Source organism: Brachycentrus maculatus, unplaced genomic scaffold (genome assembly GCF_059751285.1).
Source record: "Brachycentrus maculatus isolate JH-2025_06_01 unplaced genomic scaffold, ASM5975128v1 h1tg000315l, whole genome shotgun sequence".
Lineage (NCBI taxonomy): Eukaryota > Metazoa > Arthropoda > Insecta > Trichoptera > Brachycentridae > Brachycentrus > Brachycentrus maculatus.
The window spans coordinates 818,151-838,448 of record NW_028281064.1 but is presented as its reverse complement, the minus strand read 5'-3'; the positions used below and the strand labels follow the sequence as shown (position 1 = coordinate 838,448).

The window sequence follows — 20,298 nt, the reverse complement described above, 5'->3', positions numbered from 1 at the left end:
AAGGAGGATAAAAGGCACTAGAAAAGGAAAATATGGCAATAGCTAGGGCACTAAGTATTAAAAAAATATCCAAGATTTACCATTTACATTTGTAAATTAGATACTTATTTTATTAAACTTACAGCCTTTTCGGTAGTCATCAAAGGTTTTTTATGCGACTTAAAAGTCGTATGTGAAAAGTCGAACGTGTAAGATGTCTCTTCGGGAAATATCAATAGAATGCAAGAATCAATTGGTATTCAGTCGATTACATTACACCCAAATCACGCTTCTTTAAAAGCACAAATGGACCTCCGACCATTCATAAACATTATTTCCTTTTGGAATTCTTTGGGCTAATGGAAGTAGTAAGTACTATGTGCTCACCCATTCCTCTTGGGTATCATTCTACAACTTAAACACGTACCCACTTAATATTCAATTTCAATATTATTATGTAATTATTTGACTCATACCATCAAATTCAACACCCTCATTAAAAACTAACTTTTTTGTCATATCAACACAGATGAAGAAGAATTTGGAAGTCTGGGTATTTACGGGACTAACGACCGTCATAGGTTGGTTTAAGTGATCATTTTACACATGTGTAACATTCACCAATTCTAGCCATGATTGACAACCACACTACTTAAATTCTTGGAAGTTCTTTATATGATATGACCCAATTCTTAAACATTGCTCTTGAATAACTAGAATTTCACTAGAGACATCTATCGGTGAGATGAAAAAGCTTTTTATTGAGCAGAAACTCTTTGATTTGTATGTGAGGTCCGAATCCTGGATTATACTCACATACATGAGAAAAGCCAGGAAATATCATTTTCATTTTATTATTTCAAATAACTCCTATAATTGGAGAAAATTTAGATTTGAATATACTGAAGTATTTGGATATACTGAAAATGTTGTAAATAATAAGCATTGTGCTTTTTTTTAATTCGTGATAATTTGAGGACAATAAAATAATATTTTCGGTTATGATGTGAGCGTTTGATCACGTCACACTTATATTTGTCGTGCCTCCTGCAAGGTGATGCTATGCCGCGATACACTGGTCTGCAAAATTTGAATAAAGTGTAAAAAAGCGATAAACAATGATTCAAACTTGTCTGCAACAAATTGCCGGCTGCCTGATTATCTATCGCGACTTGCGATATAGTACTACGAAAGCGTGCTCACCGCTCATGCCTGATCCAAAGTTACGAACAGAGTGAAAGCAGGTTTTAATTATAGGTCATAGATTTTTTTACTCAGTGCGGGTAGTAGAGGTAGGGGAGATATAGTAATTTTTAATTAGTTTTTAGTTGTTATTCAGACCTAACGATGGAAGTTTAGTCCGAAACTAGTAGTCATCAATTAACTCAAGTGGTATAAAAACAAGTGTTTCCTTAATCATTTTAACATGTTTTACCACAAATTAAATGCCGAAACAATAAATAAAATAAAAGTTTTACTTAGTAAATACCAATATAGTATAAACCACTATAAAAGTGGTATTTACGAAGTATAACATTGATTAAAAATGGATAAATTTTACCAAAAAGTGACTGCCGAATCAATTAATGAGATATATAGTAAGTTGGACAAAATGGCGTGGGCAAGAGAATACAATTTTTTTTACCACAAATCTTATCGATTATAACTAACTTACGTGAACAAAAACAATATATTTATAGGGATTTTTTTTTACGAAACCGTCCATATTTCTTGAAATTTACAAAGAAAATAATCTTGTCCTAAAACCTTTCCTTTGAAGTATTCAATGCACTCAACAGACTGTTAATATATATGTATGTAGTATAAAAATAAATTTCTTATTTAAATAAGGTATTTACATGGATGATTCGAAGGCATAGCCAAGATGACGTTGTCCATGATAGAAGGACTTACAACCTGAGGACCTACAACATGATAGAAGGACCTACAACGACGATAGCTGACCCCAACAGTCTACAAAGACGATAAGTTGGGATGGGTTCATGAAGAAGACGTAGATACAGATATGCGTACTTATATTCTATTTTTCGTGATAGTATGGCTTTAACTAATCATTTTAATATAAGCGTGCGTTGTGTGAGAAAAAAATCACAGAGATCTTTCTAGAGTTTCTATGTAGCTTTTTACACACTTATTTTAAATGACAAGTGGCCGGATTTCACCGTTTCAACTGTCAATAATGTCAGTAACGATGAAATCCAATCATTGTTTAAATAAAATAAAATAAAATGTTATAAAGTTTTTGATTTATATTATAAAATGCGAGATCAAAGATGTCGTTAGGTGGGGAAGGCAACGAAGGAGACAATGGTAGGCACATGTGAGGAGAATGGAACCATCCAGACTCCCCCACATCGCACTGTACGGCCAACCCCATGGTAGACGACTCCCGGGCAGACCACCAAAGAGATGGGACAGCTGGGAATCGACATCGCAGGAGGCTAATCCCTCTTAAAAACAGGCCACAAGGCCTACAACAGGATGAAGAAGAAGAAGAAGATTATAAAATGCAATTCTACAAAGAAATGACAGTGCAAAGATAAAAAAAATCTCTATAATAAACACAAAAATAAAATCTGCTATCGACTACACATAAAATAATTTTAACAGTCCTCTGAAATTCATATAATGTCGGATACGATACTTTGGTTCGCCAGCCAGGCGTCGGCTAATAAGTATTACAATCTGCGGTTACTTTGATCGTTCCCTAACGCGCCAAAACCATCACGAACTGTGATATCTTCTTTTGCACGACCTTGTGTGTGTATAATGAGCTGTAAAGTATAAATCAAGGGTGTTATGCAAGCGCGTGAAAGGTTATCGTGACCACTAAATAATCGCAACATCTACTATGTTGTTCTATTAATCGTATAGAAAAATGGAAGCGTGCGTAGAAATTGTTTGTACCACTAACCCAAATATTGTTCAGTGTTCATTACAATGAAAACCATATTGATTTTGTGGCGGATCGATTTTACATTTATACTTCTTCTTTTTCTTTTCATGAGCCCTCTGACCTCCACTGCTGGATGTGGGCCTCTTCCCCTTATTTCTATTTCCTCCGGTTGGTTGCTGCTTGCAGCCAGTTTTTACCCCCCACAGCAAATATGTCGTCGGACCATCTCTTTTGGAGTCTTCCGACACCTCTTTTGTTCTCCTAAGGTCTCCAACGTAAAACTTGGGTCCATCTTGAGGGGTCCTGTCTTGCAATATGTCCTGCCCATCGCCATTTGAGTTTTGCCACGCGATCCACGATATTCTCTACTTTGGTTCTCTTCCTGGTAACTTCAATTTTTATTTTATCTCTCAGGCTAAAACCAAGCATGGATCTTTCTATGGGTCGCTGTGTGCACTTGAGGTTATTTGCATTTCTCTTTGTCAGAGCCATAGTCTCTATTGCATATGTGTTCACTGGCAGTATGTATAACCAATTAAAATGTATGAGCCAAACCAATTTTTCCGTTAACTTCAGTATTTAACGTAGATATTTTTTGTGATCTGTATTCAGAAGTTAGAGAAGAGACCAACGAAATAGCTGTCACATCTGGTTGTCTTAGGAATATCGTCTGGACCAACAAGTATATGAGAATAGAGAGTGAAGTCAGAATATATTAAACATGTATAAGACCGATCATGACATATGCGGTGGAGATGAGATCCGACATAATCAGAACCAAAAATCTACTAGAACATCGGAAATGAAAGTTTTAAGGGCTATCAGAGGGAGGACACTTAGAGAGAGAAGTCGAAACGAAGATATTAGGCGGATCCGTGAGACCGAAGATATCGTACGATGGAGTAGAGAAAGAAGAAGATTTTGGAGAGACCATCTCAACAGGATGGATGAATCAAGGATCCCATACATTGCAGCTAACAAGATACCACTGGGTCACCGCCCGGAAACCACCAAAGATAAATAATATAAAAGGATAGCTGGGTGTTAACATCGTAGGAGAAGAAGCCACGCTCTTGAAAAAACAGATCTTCAGATCTATTATAAGAAAAAGAAGAAGTCTTTGCTTGAATGAATACAGGCGCCAGGTGTTTCATTATATTTGTATTTAAAAATTATTATACAAACACAACGTCATCGTATGGCGCCTCACAATATGTAATTCCCCGTACGTGAGGATATTAAGCAAGAACAAAAATTCCGATTAGATAAGATATATGATATCAATCTATATTGTTTCTCAATATTCCATATATCTTTACCTTCTTGTATTATTGAACAACACTAAAACAATCAATGATATGATTACGTGAAAACTGTTTCTAAATTAAGGCTTGTAACTTACCGTACATGTGGAATATAACAGTAATTTGTTTAATTTCAAGTGTTGATAAACTAAAGTATGTGGGTTTTACATCACATCCGTTGGACGTGTACTTACATGTGTAACTTTTGTTTCTATTACAAATATTTGTATTAATCAATATAACATAAAGAATTACCTTAAATTAAAACAAATTACTACATGTCTTAATATAACTTCGTCGATAAAACAATGTCGACTGGTTTCGAAACATTTTTATTATATATATATATATATATATATTTATATATATATATATATATATATATATATATATATATATATATATATATATATATATATATATATATATATATATATATATATATATATATATATATATATATATATATATATATATATATATATATATATATATATATATATATATATATATATATATATATATATATATATATATATATATATATATATATATATATATATATATATATATATACATATATATATATATATATCTCAAGTGGCTACTTTTTTAATTGATTGTCAGTCAGAGAAGAAGTAATCAGAGTTAGTCAATAATTGGAAATATTCTTAGTAACGGACTATAAGATTTCAATGTGTTTTAATTTATTCATTTTTCCTCGTCGTTTATTGCTGTTATTTTAGTATTATTATTTTTATATCATCCGAAATTTGTAAAGTAATATTTTTCTACAGATTAATGAATGAAAAAACACAAGGTAAATATTTATATAAATATCATAGTAAAATCATTAGTCATCGGATTTAGGTCAGTGACAAAATGACGCACAAAATATGAATTTACAAATTGAAATATGCATTTTAAAAATTATTTTGAAAAATTATGTTCTCCGTAAAAAAAACCTTTAAAAGCAGTGTTTATAAATAAAAAAAATGTATATAACGTAAATATTCGCACACACACACACATAGAAATAGATATTTATATGTATATGCACAAATGCTAAATTTCTTTATCGGAGAGGAACAGCGTAACTAGAATTAAAATTTGTAGTAGGTAAGTTGAAATGTCTAACAAATTAAATAAATTTTAACATTTTTGGCATATTAAATAACTAAATAAATAAAGTATATCATTGGTGTACATAAAATTCATGAATTAAAGCTTTATATGATTCCATTTTGATCGATAGCATTTTTTGTGTTTCATATAATTGCGACACTTAATAACACGATACGATGGCGCCAATATTTCATGTGTGTACTAGATAATAAGATAAATACAAAACACATTTTTATGGTATTGTTAAGGAAAAAAATACATTCAGAGTATCATTCGTGTTTGTTACCAACTAATTCATATTTGATTTAAGCATTTTCTACTAATATTGAGCATACTACATTAAAATATGTCGCTCACTCCTTTCAACAACATCATATTTCAAAAATCGTCAATTTTCAGTTCTGCCCATGTTTTCCGAATGCCAGAAAATGTACTATATCCCAGCAAAAGCGGCATATTTTTAACTTAATATTTACCCGTTACAGGGCAGAAAGTGTTGTTTTTACATTTTGAAGAAAAGGTATTATTTAATTACTTTTTAAAAACACCTACATATTTTTCAAATGGAGAAAAAAACCTTCAGGTTTTACCTAAAAAGATCTTTTTCACAGTAAAAACTTCAATAAGTGGCTTGATATTTATTTTAATACATTTCATTATATTCTTAACTTTAAAAACGATCTCCTGAAAAATAAAGTTTTTTGATATGTGACGTTGTTAAAAGGGAAGAGCTATATGTGGAGAAAACTATATAGTTGTTATTTTACTATATAAAATGCAGTTCCACCACTTAAATTCAATTGTACGTTTCTGATTTACACTTTTAGGCCAAATTAGAATTTTGTGTTTTTAAAGCATTATTACCTTTGTGGTATGGTAATATAATACTCTCCTTATCATTCATCATTCCCTTTGCGTAATGCTACTGAAAATTCCACTTCACGACTACTGACCGATTTCAGTATAACCATTCCCTCGTCAGGCTAACAACAGACCAAAGTATTTTACTTTGTAAAAGTAACTATGTTTTTTAATTATTTTAAAAAAATTAAACACTTGAATATACCACTTTAATGAGTTTTATTTATATGGTTTCAATTTTTACCAGAAGATGAAAACATCTGTAAGTTTTCGAAACTAGTCATAGGTATAAATAAAACTCACTAAAGTGGTATATTCAAATGTTTAATTTTTAAAATATAATCAACATGTCATTCCACAAAGTTAATTCCGAATCAATGAATAATATATATCTATTTCATTTTTTTTTTCATCTCATCAAAGATGAAGAAGAATATGGAAGTCTTGGAATTTACGGGGCTGACGACCGTCATAGACCCGTAAATGCCCAGACTCCCATATTTTTCTTCATCTTTGATGAGATGTCAAAAATAATATGAAAATAACTCCTGTAATTGGAGATAATCCAGATTTTGCGAACAAGTATTTGGACACACTCAAAATGCTGTGTGTTTTTTAACAATTCTGCTGTTAAATCTAAATTTGAGCGATTGACCTTTTCTAAATCTTGTGTTTGCAGTTTTCTTCCGCACCGACTCAAAGTTATTCACCGAGTGTGAACAATGCGTAGTCGGTGCAACACAAAAATGTAGGAAAGTAGATGGAAGAATGCACTTATTGTTTGAACAAAACCCGTGCAGCGACTTCAAGTATTGTCACGCCTCATTAGCATCCGTTCGACAAACCACTGCCCTTAACCATACACGACACCACTTATAGCACTTGACCAAGGAGCAATCAATATCAAGAGAAAAAAAATTATAAAAATTCCGACGAGTGTTTTTGCCTAGAATTTTCACAGATGAAATTATAGAATCTTTAAACATAACCGCCTCCGTAGTGTAATGGTCAGCACGCTCGGCTACCGTTCTGGAGGTCCCGGGTTCGATTCCCAAGGGGGGTAAAATAAATATTACTGATTTCTTCACTGTAATATTTATTCAAAATTACCATGGACTGGTACCTGAAGCGGAGGGCTGATCACCTTTCCTTTATGTGTAAACGATCAAGATAACACTGCGTAAACGCATACAAATATGACATAGTGCCCTACGCACCATTTGGGTGCGGATAAGGGTTTTATTATTATTTTACTAAACATAAAGAGTAAATCCACCAACGAGTAGGCATAGGCTAAACACTTAAAAAGTTGAAGCCTGAGTAGGTTCGTAATAAGCGGTGTTGCATAAGCCGTAGCTAGATTTCAGAGTCACTTGGACGTTAGGTAATTTAAAAAAATCCGACAGTTTAATTTTAATTGTTATTTCCGGTTGCCATTTTGTTTAAATATTGCGAAAAGGCGTCATATTTTTTTATTAAAATTTCTGAAATTCAATATTTATTTCGATACAGATAGGCGCATACTTCTTTGAAATCAGCCCGCACTATCAAGAGATTTTGTCGATACTATCATTTCAATTTTTTACGAAATTCGCTATCTTTTAATACTTATTTATGATTTGTATCGTGATGAAATTCTTGGTAAAATATATAATTTCCGGTTGTTTTTTTATTAATATTTTTAAATACATATATTGATTTTATTTAGTTATCATTCTACAAATCTGCTACCGATATTCATTATTCGAATACCATGGAAGACAATGTAGCAATTATTTTTTTAAGTAACTAATATCTACATAGTCCTGGCCATATGAATAAGGCACCTACTACAGAATTGGTTTTTGTTTTGAAATACTGCGACTATTGGAATTCTTGCAATCTTATTGAATCGTATCGGATTTTGATGGATTTTACCTCCTGCTAATTACCTGCTATCCCTGCCTACGACAATTAGGGGCGAGGTTTATTTAAAAACACTATATTTACTAATTGCAAGGGTCAGTTTTATATGTGAAAAATTGCTCTCCAGTTATATTAATCAGTGAATAGGTGCAATTTTTTCTGTACTTTCTATTTAAACCTTCATTATTTTATATTAAAATGCCAAAAAAACGGGATTTAAGTGGTCTCAAATAATTATATTGAATTCAGAAGGATAAACCTAGGTAAAAATAGCTTAAAAAATTAAATGTTCTTGGTGTGAGGTCCAAACTACAATTGAAATGTTTTTTTGAATTTGGTTCTTATAAATACTGCCCAAAACTGACAGAAAAAGGATCATCTCAAGTCGCAAAGACTGAATTTCAATTAATGAATCATTGAAAAATCGTCTTAGTATGTCCTGAATTAATAGTATATTTTCAGTTTATTGGAAGTTATGGCTTCTTAGCCCGCTAATGTAAATTTATTTTCTTTAAGAAGTGTAATAAAAAAAACACGATATAGGGGGGAGAAAACAAGATAAAATTGAATATCTGTTTCCTTCCAATTCAAAAAATATATAAAAATAAATAACAAGAAACCCTCTCCTCAGAAAAACTGTTTTTTTTTTCATAAATGCAATATCGGCAATTTTTGCAGTAAATAGGGACTATTAAGATATTTTAAGGTGCAGCGTTACCTTTAAATACTATTGAAATATTTATTACTTGAAATATTATTATCAAGTTTTTTTTCCTTTAGATCATAGTTTATATGACGTGATAAATATTGTGGAAAATATGTAAAGAATGTGTATGGTAACACAACAGCGACGAAGTTCATTTGTATATATATATATATATATATATATATATATATATATATATATATATATATAGAAATAACAAATATATATATATATATATATATATATATATATATATATATATATATATATATATATATATATATATATTTGTTATTTCAATCAATACCTTAAATTGAAATAATTCACACTCCTCATGCCCTAATGACACTCAATATCATTACATTATATCCATTTATTGATATGTGTATATTGGTGCTAATCACCTCTATCATCATCGATGCAGTTCACATAATATTATGATCAAAATTTTCCTATATTTACATTTTATGATAAAACACGATTACAAACATGAGATATCTCCTAATTATTATGTTTTGTTAAATATTATGAAAATTAGCAGCTTAATGTTATTTTTTCGTTAAAATGGTTAAATTCAGTAAAATTTGTAGACTGTATGTATTTTTTCGAGTGTCAGTAAGCATCAATAAACATACTATGAAATACGTACTATTTACAATAGTATGTAACTATAATATGTATGTAAGATTCTTCCAGCATTATTTTGCATACTAGGAGACGCCCGAAAACAAGATATTCAATTTTCATCATCTTTATCCAAAATCCACCATAGATGCAGCCGAGCTCTCACGTATGAAATAACATATCAATTATAAGATTTATATGACTCACCATCACGCCACTTCCTCGTAGGGGTAAGCAGAGAAAATACAACGCCATACTACTCTGTATTTGTAATCATTTTTCGCCCCTTCCACATTCATGTATCTTCTCATCCATACCTTCAAGTATTTAAGTACTCGATAATGCCAAATTTTCCTCGGTCTTCTTCACTTATATTTTCAACTACGTTCGTCTCTCGAACCTATTTTACTGTTTTTTTCTTCGCTCGCATAAAAATAAACTTCCCGAAGAAAAAGAGGATTTCAGTTGTCAATTAGCTAGTGGGGGGTATATGGCCAATTAGCTTGTGGGGGGTATATGGTATTTGCGTCAGTTTGATCATCCCACTCGAGGGAGAAGGAATTCTCATTACCGTATCCAGTGTCCGGTTGTGACTGTAAATCCATTCCGTCAAGCAGTGGATGTATTTATCACCGGCGTGCTCGCCCGCAGGCGTAAAATCGAAAGGAACTCTGAACTCGCGCATGGCGGCAAAGGACAAAACAAAATAATTTGCAGGACATGTTTAACCTAGCAGATGCAAACAGGGGGATTGAAATCCCCCATATATGAATTATAACACGATAACTTTAGTGTTATAAGAGCTAATTATTCCACATTTTTTGTAAACTTAAAATTACTATTGAAGAAAATTTTCCCTAATTTCTTAAATTGATTTGGCAGTCATTTTGTGGTAAAGCTATCCATTTTTCATTAGAGTTTTACTGAGTAAATACCACTCTTTCTAAAAATTTATTTTGTACATGTTTCGCTGCATTCCGTCATATTTTGCAAACACCGTTAAAAAATCCTTTTGTTATTTTTACAATTTCAAATCGTTAAGTGTTTCAAAATACTGTCTTAAAAAAAGCACAAATGGTCGGTACCGTGCGTTCTACGTACTTATATATCAGGAAGTTAATATTTTGCCTACGAACCACATATTATTTCTTTCACTCTGAAAAATGTGGTATTACCACAAGGAGAGAGCGATACAGTTAGATTACTCTGATTTCATTTGATCCAATTTCCAGCCTCTCGCTTAGTCGACGCTAGGCTGCGCGCTGGAAAGGACTTGGGATCTGTGACTCAACCAGCTGCGTACTACGATTTCCATACAAATATGAAATGGGGTCTTTTGGTACCCGCTTAGGATCACGTGTAACTTTTAGATGATCAGTACGGGAAAGGTTCATCACCTGTCAGGATGCAGCCAAAGGCGTGGGAGAGGTCGCCGGGAGGAGACAGCAGGCCTCGAGTAACAAGGGGACGACATGGCTCTACACTCCGTCTGCGCCGAATCAATTTGTCTAGGCGAGTTGATAAATGAAACGACACGGATATATCCTACGAACGTTCAATTTACGCACCCATACAGCGAGCCAAAATTTCATATTGCATTTATCTTTGAAGGACCAACGACCAAATCAATCTACGCCGGAACGTTAAAGGAATGCATCGAAATACGTGTCAAAACAGATTATAAGAAATAGTAGTATTTCCCGTGTAATACTTAAATTAAAAATCCTGTACCTGATCTTAATGTGAGTTAATATCCTTAAATCTAAGGGATTAAAAAAACTTTATCACGATATTTTGAGTGTATCCAAATATTATACTTTTTCATAAATCTGGTTTTTCATATTATTTTTTGACATCTCAACATAGATGAAGAAGAATATGGAATTTTGGGCATGTACGGTGCTAACGACCGTCATAGGCTAGTTTAAGTGATCACTTTACACACGCATAACATTCACGAATTCAAACCATGATTGACAACCACAATACTCTAATTCTCGGAACTTCTATATTTACATATATTGTTCAAATTCGAAAACATAGTGCTTGAATTCACTTGAATTTCACTAGAAACATCTATGGTGAGATGAAAAAGCTTTTTATTTAGCAGAAACGCCTTCATTTGTATGTAAGATCCGAATCCTGGATTATATTTACATTCGTGAAGAAGTATTTGAATACACTCAAAATGTTGAAAAGTTTTAGTTTTATAGTTTACTCGTTTACTCAGCCTTTTTGATTCTATAAGAAAAATTATAACTATTTAATTATAAAATAATGTGTATCTACCCTTACGACAATCTTCTCCAAAATTCATGAAATGTTAAATTACTATGTAAAATTCTAATCCATGCAATTTTCTGCTGAGATTAAAATCAAAAATGTTTTTTTTAACTGGCATAATATTGCTGTATTATAAATCGTTTTTTTGCGACATTTTACGCTGACAAACATTAATAATTCTGCCGTTTAATAGTTTCAGAAGTAATTAATTCTCGATACATATTTTACAAATGAGGTCATGAGTGATGAGTTAAAGAGATGACTTTTTAATTATAATTCTTCATGAGTTATTGAGAATTCTCAACGAAGGCTTTTAAGAGCCATTAATCTTTCATTTATAACATAAGTTAAGGTATATCTACATATTATAAATAATGCGAGGCTTATTTTGTGAAATTCGAGAGAGTTTTGAGTGTGTATAAATACTTATTCACAAAATATGGATTATCTCCAATTACAGGAGTTATTTTCATATTATTTTTTGACATTTCATCAAAGATGAAAAGGAATATGGACGTCTGGGCATTTACGGGGCTGACGACCGTCATAGGCTGGTTTAAGTTATTACGTTACACACGTGTAACATTCACCAATTCTACCCATGATTGACAACCACACTACTCAAATTCTTGGAAGTTCTATATATAATATGTGGACCAATTTTGAAACATTATTGTTGAATCACTAGAACTTCACAAGAAACATCTATTGGTGAGATGGTCGTCAGCCCCGTAAATGCCCAGACTATATTATATTCTTCTTCATCTGTGATGTAATGTCAAAAAATAATATGAAATTTATACTTCATAAAAACTTAATTAAATAGATTTTCAGTGTCGTTATCAAAAAGAAATAAGTACCCTTAACCTTTTAAGCTTTAAAAATACAATTTTTAAAAGTAAAACGCTTATTATTAATTTTCCTTTAAAGAATATTATTTCTTTAGAATATTATACAACTTAAGGGTGAAAAACATAATATGTTTTATATACTTATACAGTTTATACTTAAAGAGTTAATATTTACACCTATTGATGGAAGCATCTGTAGCTTCCGAAACTTGTTGAAACAATATAATACTCATATAGTGAAAAAAACTAAATTTCGATTAGATTTGGCAGAGACTTTGTGGTACTATTTTTCCATTTTAATTTATGTTTTACTTGGTAAATACCACCACTTAAAAATTCATCTCCTTAAAAAGAATTCACGGGGGAACATATTGCAAAGATTTGAGCGTGTCGAGTTCTTTTTAATGCGGAAAAATCGCCAGTTGCTCGCGATTAATGAGCCTACATATTAGCCACAAAGCCAAGGCGAAAAGTGTACTTGCTAATTGCTTATTGAAGAAGCCATTAGCCGTTCGACTCCCGTTGGCTAAGTGGTTGTTCTGATATGCGCATACCCACGTTCACTTCCTCCTGATACCAGGGAACACCCATCGATTCCAGCGCGGGTCGAATTAATTACAAAACCCTCCCGAGTACGTAGACTCGGTTAATTGCATATTCAGTAATTACAATACTGACACTTGTAGAATATTAAATGTTTAGTTGAAAATGTGAAATTATATAAAGAGAAATTCACCTTCCTAATTCTGTACGAATTAAAATTTACAAATTATTACCTACCAGATGTACTCGACCACGCGTTGCTGTGCCTCGGTCTATCTAAATGGAAAAGAAAAAAAAGAAAACAATTATGATCCATCTCATGACGCTACGTGATTGAATTCACAACGAACATTTTTAGAATTAGAAAGCTTTTATTTAGCAGTGACTCTTTTATTTGATTGTGTCAATGTTGTGTCAAAATTTCAATGCAATCGGTGAATTACTTTAGGAGACTTAAGGCTTTGAACAAACGAATGTTATAACTTATATAGATAGATTTGATTGTTATAAACCTTCTTCTTCCTTGCTGCATCCCAACTTATCGTCTTTGTAGACTATTGGGGTTAGGTTAGGTTAGGTTGTAGGTCCTTCTATCATATACAACGTCACCTAGGTCATGCCTTCAAATAATGTTATCTTCTGTAGCATCCACGATTTTTTTAGTCTTCCTCTAGATGTCTTTCGAGGAAGATTCATGGCGATCGCCTGGTTTACAATATGTTCAGATTCTCTACGTCCTATGTGCCCATACCATCTCAATTGCCTATCTTCTACCTTACTATTGATAGCAGTTACACCTAGGCTTCCACGAATGCGTGAACTGTTTATTTTATATCTAAGGGTTACACCATCTGACCATCTATGTAAGTATTCGCATTTCAGCAGTTTCTAGTTGCCTGGAGTAGGTGTTATACATCGTCCATCATTCGTAGCCATAGCTGCTATATACCATTTAAATTGTTTCAACAACAAAGTGCAATATGAATGACTTGCTATGAATGACGTAGAGATCATCACCAAAAAGTTAGATTTCCAAAATTGCATAGAAAAATCGTTTAAATGCAAATCTGTTCTATTTACTGAATTATATCAAAATTGTTATTAAAGTTACGGCAAAACGTGACCAATCCTGTGTTAAACCAATATCAAATCATTAAATTCCACCAAAACGTAACAATTTTACAAGCTAGAATTCCTGAATACTTAAAATCATTTATAATAGAAATGTAACGTTTTGGTGAGGACCTCCACAATTGTATACAACGTCATGGATATTGGCCAACGCCAATCGCATCAGCCCCTTGTAGTCGCGTTCAGTAACGTTATGTGCGCAGTAATTGCGGATCTGATCGGCGGGCGGCGCTTTCGCGCCAATTGCTCAATTGTTTTCTCCAAGATGGCGGGCAAGACACACTTTATATAATTTCTCCTTGTCAGTCGGCCGCATTAAATATCCGCCATTGGCCGATGAGAGTGAGCCGGCAACGCCTCTCTCGGCTCTCCGGCGAGTGATAGTTTAGTCCACCTGCTAAGTATTCACGTGGCGAAATGCAATAAAATGTCACGTGGAAGAAGACTGCCAATGGCGCCATGCTTGATGCTGTTGGGATCACGTGACCGAGGCTAAAATGGCGGTCATTATGCAATTACCGAAGGCGCTCATCAACCAGTGCCTTCTCTATCACTAATAACCCAGAGGGCGATGCGGTAAACTTGACGACGTTAGTAAACAACGGTAAAATAGTGATTTCTAAACGTACATCTTCGGGTTAAGTTTCTATTTGACGACAACTCGCATAACAAGGTAAACTAATCTTTGCTAAAATTTGTAACCCTTTGAAAGGCTTCGTTTATATTTCGTTAAAATATATAAATATGGCCCCTCAACATACATAAATGAATAAGAATATGCTAGTCTGGGTACAGAGCTTATACCCTGTCATATTCTGATTAAGTGATCACTTTACACACGTGTAACATTCACCATTCTACCCATGATTGACAAGCACACTACTTAAATTTTCGGAACTCCTAGATATAAATCAGCTCCTAGATATCAATCTCAATCTCATGATAGTACATATGAGTTCACAACAGCCATCTTTGTTGGATTAAGAAAACTTTCATCCATGTTTGAATTAAAATTAAAATTAACAAAATAACTCCTAAGCTAAGAAAACGCAGATTTGTGAACAAGTATTTGGACACAAATGTTGTGAATATATACATGGAATATCGAGACCTTTTTTATTTTCTTCCTATTGTACCACTCGCTGAAGATTTGCAATCGTCATGGATATTTTGACATCTCAACATAGATGAAAAAGAATATGTAAGTCAGGGTATTTCCAGGGCTTACGACCTTTTAAAGGCTGGTTTGGTGATTACTTACTCACACCCATATTTGACAACCACACTGTTCAAAAATTTGGAACTCATACATATCGCTCACTCCTTTCAACAACGTCATATATCAAAAAACTTGATTTTTCAGAAGATCGTTTTTAAAGTTTAAAAATATAGTACAATGAATTAAAAATAAATATCAAGACACTTATTGAACTTTTTACTGTGCAACAGATCTTTTTAAGTAAAACCTGAATGTTTTTTCGCCATTTGAAAAATATTTAGAATATTTAAAAAAAATAATTAAACAATACCTTTTCTTCAAAATGCAAAAAAAACATTTTCTGCCCTGTAGTGGGTAAATATTAAGTTAAAAATATGCTACTTCTGCTGGGATATAGTACATTTTCTGGGCATTCCGAAAACATGCACAATTGAAAATTGACGATTTTTTATTTATGACGTTCTTGAAAGTAGTGAGCGATGTTATTTCACATAATTCTCACATCCTTCATATGCTAGTTCACGGCAGAATCTACGGTTGACATTTATCAAGTAGCGTAATTGTCAATCAAGGTTATAATGGTGAATATTACACGTGTATAAAGTGACCACTTAAACCAGCCTATGTTGTTATTGTACTTAATACAGATTATAAAAAGGTATTGGTTTCGATTTCACTCAAATCAATTAATTACCAGACAAGCATTTTGCCGACAGTGGCGGAGTATCGCTTTGATTTCAAGACACCATTTCATGGCAATTAAACCAATATGACCACCCGAACGAAGTGTACAACAAGCTGTAAAGTTGTTAGATGCTTGTGTAATAATAAAGAGGTGGAATAGTAATAATAAATTAATATAAAGAATTGTTTACGTTAATTAATTGTACGTACATATGTTTATTACATTTGCCAGACTACAATTTGTCTCGAGAGTTTAATTGACTATGGATATGTAAAGTTGTTAGATGCTTGCGTAATAATAAAGAGGTGGAATTGTAATAATAAATTAAAATAAAGAATTGTTTATGTTAATTAATTGTACGTACATATGTTTATTACATTTGCCAGACTACAATTTGTCTCGAGAGTTTAATTGACTATGGATATGTAAAGTTGTTAGATGCTTGCGTAATAATAAAGAGGTGGAATTGTAATAATAAATTAAAATAAAGAATTGTTTATGTTAATTAATTGTACGTACATATGTTTATTACATTTGCCAGACTACAATTTGTCTCGAGAGTTTAATTGACTATGGATATGTAAAGTTGTTAGATGCTTGCGTAATAATAAAGAGGTGGAATTGTAATAATAAATTAAAATAAAGAATTGTTTATGTTAATTAATTGTACGTACATATGTTTATTACATTTGCCAGACTACAATTTGTCTCGAGAGTTTAATTGACTATGGATATGTAAAGTTGTTAGATGCTTGCGTAATAATAAAGAGGTGGAATTGTAATAATAAATTAAAATAAAGAATTGTTTATGTTAATTAATTGTACGTACATATGTTTATTACATTTGCCAGACTACAATTTGTCTCGAGAGTTTAATTGACTATGGATATGTAAAGTTGTTAGATGCTTGCGTAATAATAAAGAGGTGGAATAGTAATAATAAATTAAAATAAAGAATTGTTTATGTTAATTAATTGTACGTACATATGTTTATTACATTTGCCAGACTACAATTTGTCTCGAGAGTTTAATTGACTATGGATATGTAAAGTTGTTAGATGCTTGCGTAATAATAAAGAGGTGGAATAGTAATAATAAATTAAAATAAAGAATTGTTTATGTTAATTAATTGTACGTACATATGTTTATTACATTTGCCAGACTACAATTTGTCTCGAGAGTTTAATTGACTATGGATATCGGGTTGGGCTTACAAACCGGATTAAACCAAAACATATTAAACGGTATTATGGAAAAAATCGTAAACCGCTTTTTTTAAACCGGTTAAGGATATATTTATTTTTAAACAACAACAAAACACAAAATAAATCCATGAATTTCTAAGAGAAGCGAAAGTTATTAGATTTATAATGTTGTTTTATATTATTTTTGACATCTCATCAAAGATGAAGAAGAATATGGAAGTCTGGGCATTTAGGGTGCTGACGACCGTCATAGGCTGGTTTAAGTGATCACTTTACACATTCATTGTAACATTCACCAATTCTACCCATTATTGACAACCACACTGCTCAAATTCTTGGAAGTTCTGTTTATATAAAACAATTTAGAAACCTTGTTCTTGAATCACTGGAACTTCAATAGAGACATCTATTGTGAGATGTAGAGGTGATGTTGTTTTTTAAAAAAAAAAACTGTTTAAAAAAATGTGAAATTTAGTATTTTAAAAGTTCTAATTTCCTTATTAATACGATAAATAACATATTACTATAGTTAAGACCATACTCGGAATAATAAAATTCTGTAAGCTTTCGGCAAAGCATAGAGCCGAACGACAGGTCACACCCAATTCTTTTTAGCACACAAATTGGAATTTTTTAATTTTTTAGAATGCGTATTGAATTTTTATTTAATTCTTTAACTTTCAATATATCTTTTTTTTCAAAACCATACATTTATTTCGAAGAAGAAAAAAACATATACAAATATTTATCGAATACTGGGGACAGTATTATGGGGCCATAAGATGAAATTAAGAGAAGTGTGTTGAGATGTTGAAGGCATATGTATCGAATGGGTAATGAAAGGATAGTAACAAAAAATTATGAAGCGCATGTGGTCGGTAATAGAAGCAGAGAGAAACCGAGAAAAACTTGGCATTTTCAAGTATTTCAAATGCTTGAAAGTGGTCACGTCAAGAGTCGGAATAGTCGGCGGGTATGCATCAACGTGGAAAAGGCGAAGAACTAACTAACCAACTAACCATCACGCCGCTTCCCCGCAGGGGTAGGCAGAGAGAATCGAACGCCACACCACTCTGTCTGCAAACATTCTTCGCCTTTTCTACATTCATGCATCTCCTCATACATACCCGACGATTATTACGGCTCCTGACCCGGCCGCATTAAATTATTTGACATACCTGATTGTGCCAAGTTTTCCTCGGTCTTCCTCTGCTTCTTTTTCCAACTACATTCGCCTTATAAATTTGATTTACCGTTTTTTCCTCACTCATACGTTCCACGTGTCCAAACCATCTCAACACACCTTTCTTAATTTAATCGATAATGCTTACCTTAGCCTTGCATTCTTTCCTTATTTCATCATTCGAACATCTATCAAACATCTTTTTGCCACGCATTCGTCTGAATGTGTGGCAAAGAATGTATGCAAATATAAAGTAGTGTGGCTTTCTATTCTTTCTACCCTTCCGGGGAAGCAACGTGATATTTAATAAATAAATAAATCTTTTAAAAATTGAAAACCGGTAAACCTGTTTTTTGTAAGCCATAGTACAAACTGATTTACATTCACTAATTCAATGAGTTGGTTGATTGTATACGTTACTTTTTTCATTCATTGTGAATATTATAATCTATGATTCATAAATAATTTTAACCCAACAAAGGATTGAATAAATTATAAAACGACGCATATCAATAATTTTAAGCATACCTTCGACATCGCGATGTAAAAAAAATCATCTCCATTCACAGTGATGACGAATTTATTTTTAAATGTAATATCGCAATAATTAAATAGTAAAATTTCCCTGAAAAACATGTTTTTACGATGCAAATTCTTACGTAAACAAATGTTTTCATATTTTTTTAGTATCGAAATTCGAGTAAAAATAAGATGCAAGGTGATCTTGTTTACAATACAATAAGAAAACATCGTTTTTTTTTTGTAAATTACTTCACTTGTGCAGTATGGATTATATATTATACGTAACTATCGCAATGAATTACAGTGGAACCTCTCATAACGAGCATGATTCGTTCCAGAATCTTACTCGTTAAGCGAAACATTTTTTTTTGTTTTGACTGGTGCGAAGGTACAGGCCCACAAGTGAATGTCATGAAAAGGGGACTTGCTCTTTCTCTGTAACTCAATGGAGCAACTTTTTCACATTTTTTTGCTCGTTATGCGAATTACTCGTAATTAGACGTGCTCGTTATGGGAGGTTCCACTGTAACTGAATGCGCAAACAGTTTTTTTTTTTTTTTTTACTAAGTCAATTGGAAAATTTAAGGAACCGCAAGAATAATCTCTATTTTTTTAAATTATCTTAGGCAAGGTAAGTAATGGTTATCTTATTTAATATCACTGTCAATATTGACCTACCTCTTGCAGTCGTAATTGCAAATGACGTCGTCTGGCTGCAATTCGTTAGTCTGCAACGAACTACATTATTGCACTATCTACAGATCTATGTGAAGTATGTATATATACATAAATGCTAATAACATCGATACTAAGTACACTTTATTAAAAATACAAATAAATGACTAAGTTTGGAAACGAAACTATAATCTTAAAACTAGTATCATGTGTTTATATATTTAAAATCCCCATTGAACTCAAAAGAAACTACAGTTGTTCCGTTTTATACTCAAATTGTATGATATTATACCCATTTGCAGTAAAAATTCCCAAAGTTATACGATTTTTTACGAATAATCCCTAAAATGGATTTCTAAAGATGGTCCTTTCTTAAATGGTATTTTTAATCTCTGTTGGTACATAAAATGAAATTGCGATGTTTTGTTCTATTACATAATTTACAAGGTAAGCCAGTCGAGATATTAACATGTTTTAATTGAATGTAATTAAAAGGAATAAGATAAAGTTATACCTACAATGTTGCTTGCAAAAATCTCTGACCAATAAAGACGGTGTCTATGCATAAAATCATAATAAA

At 32.3% G+C, this 20,298-nt stretch overlaps 1 protein-coding gene and 1 long non-coding RNA gene across 2 annotated transcripts in view; one reads left to right on the top strand and one right to left on the bottom strand.

Annotated features, from left to right (window-relative positions):
• The window catches only part of LOC148304460 (uncharacterized), a 364,266-nt gene that overhangs the window by 158,978 nt on the left and 184,990 nt on the right, over positions 1–20,298 (bottom strand). The window lies entirely within an intron of this gene.
• Positions 1–20,298, top strand: part of ths (thisbe) — a 150,820-nt gene that overhangs the window by 20,874 nt on the left and 109,648 nt on the right. The gene's annotated exons all lie outside the window — the stretch shown is intronic.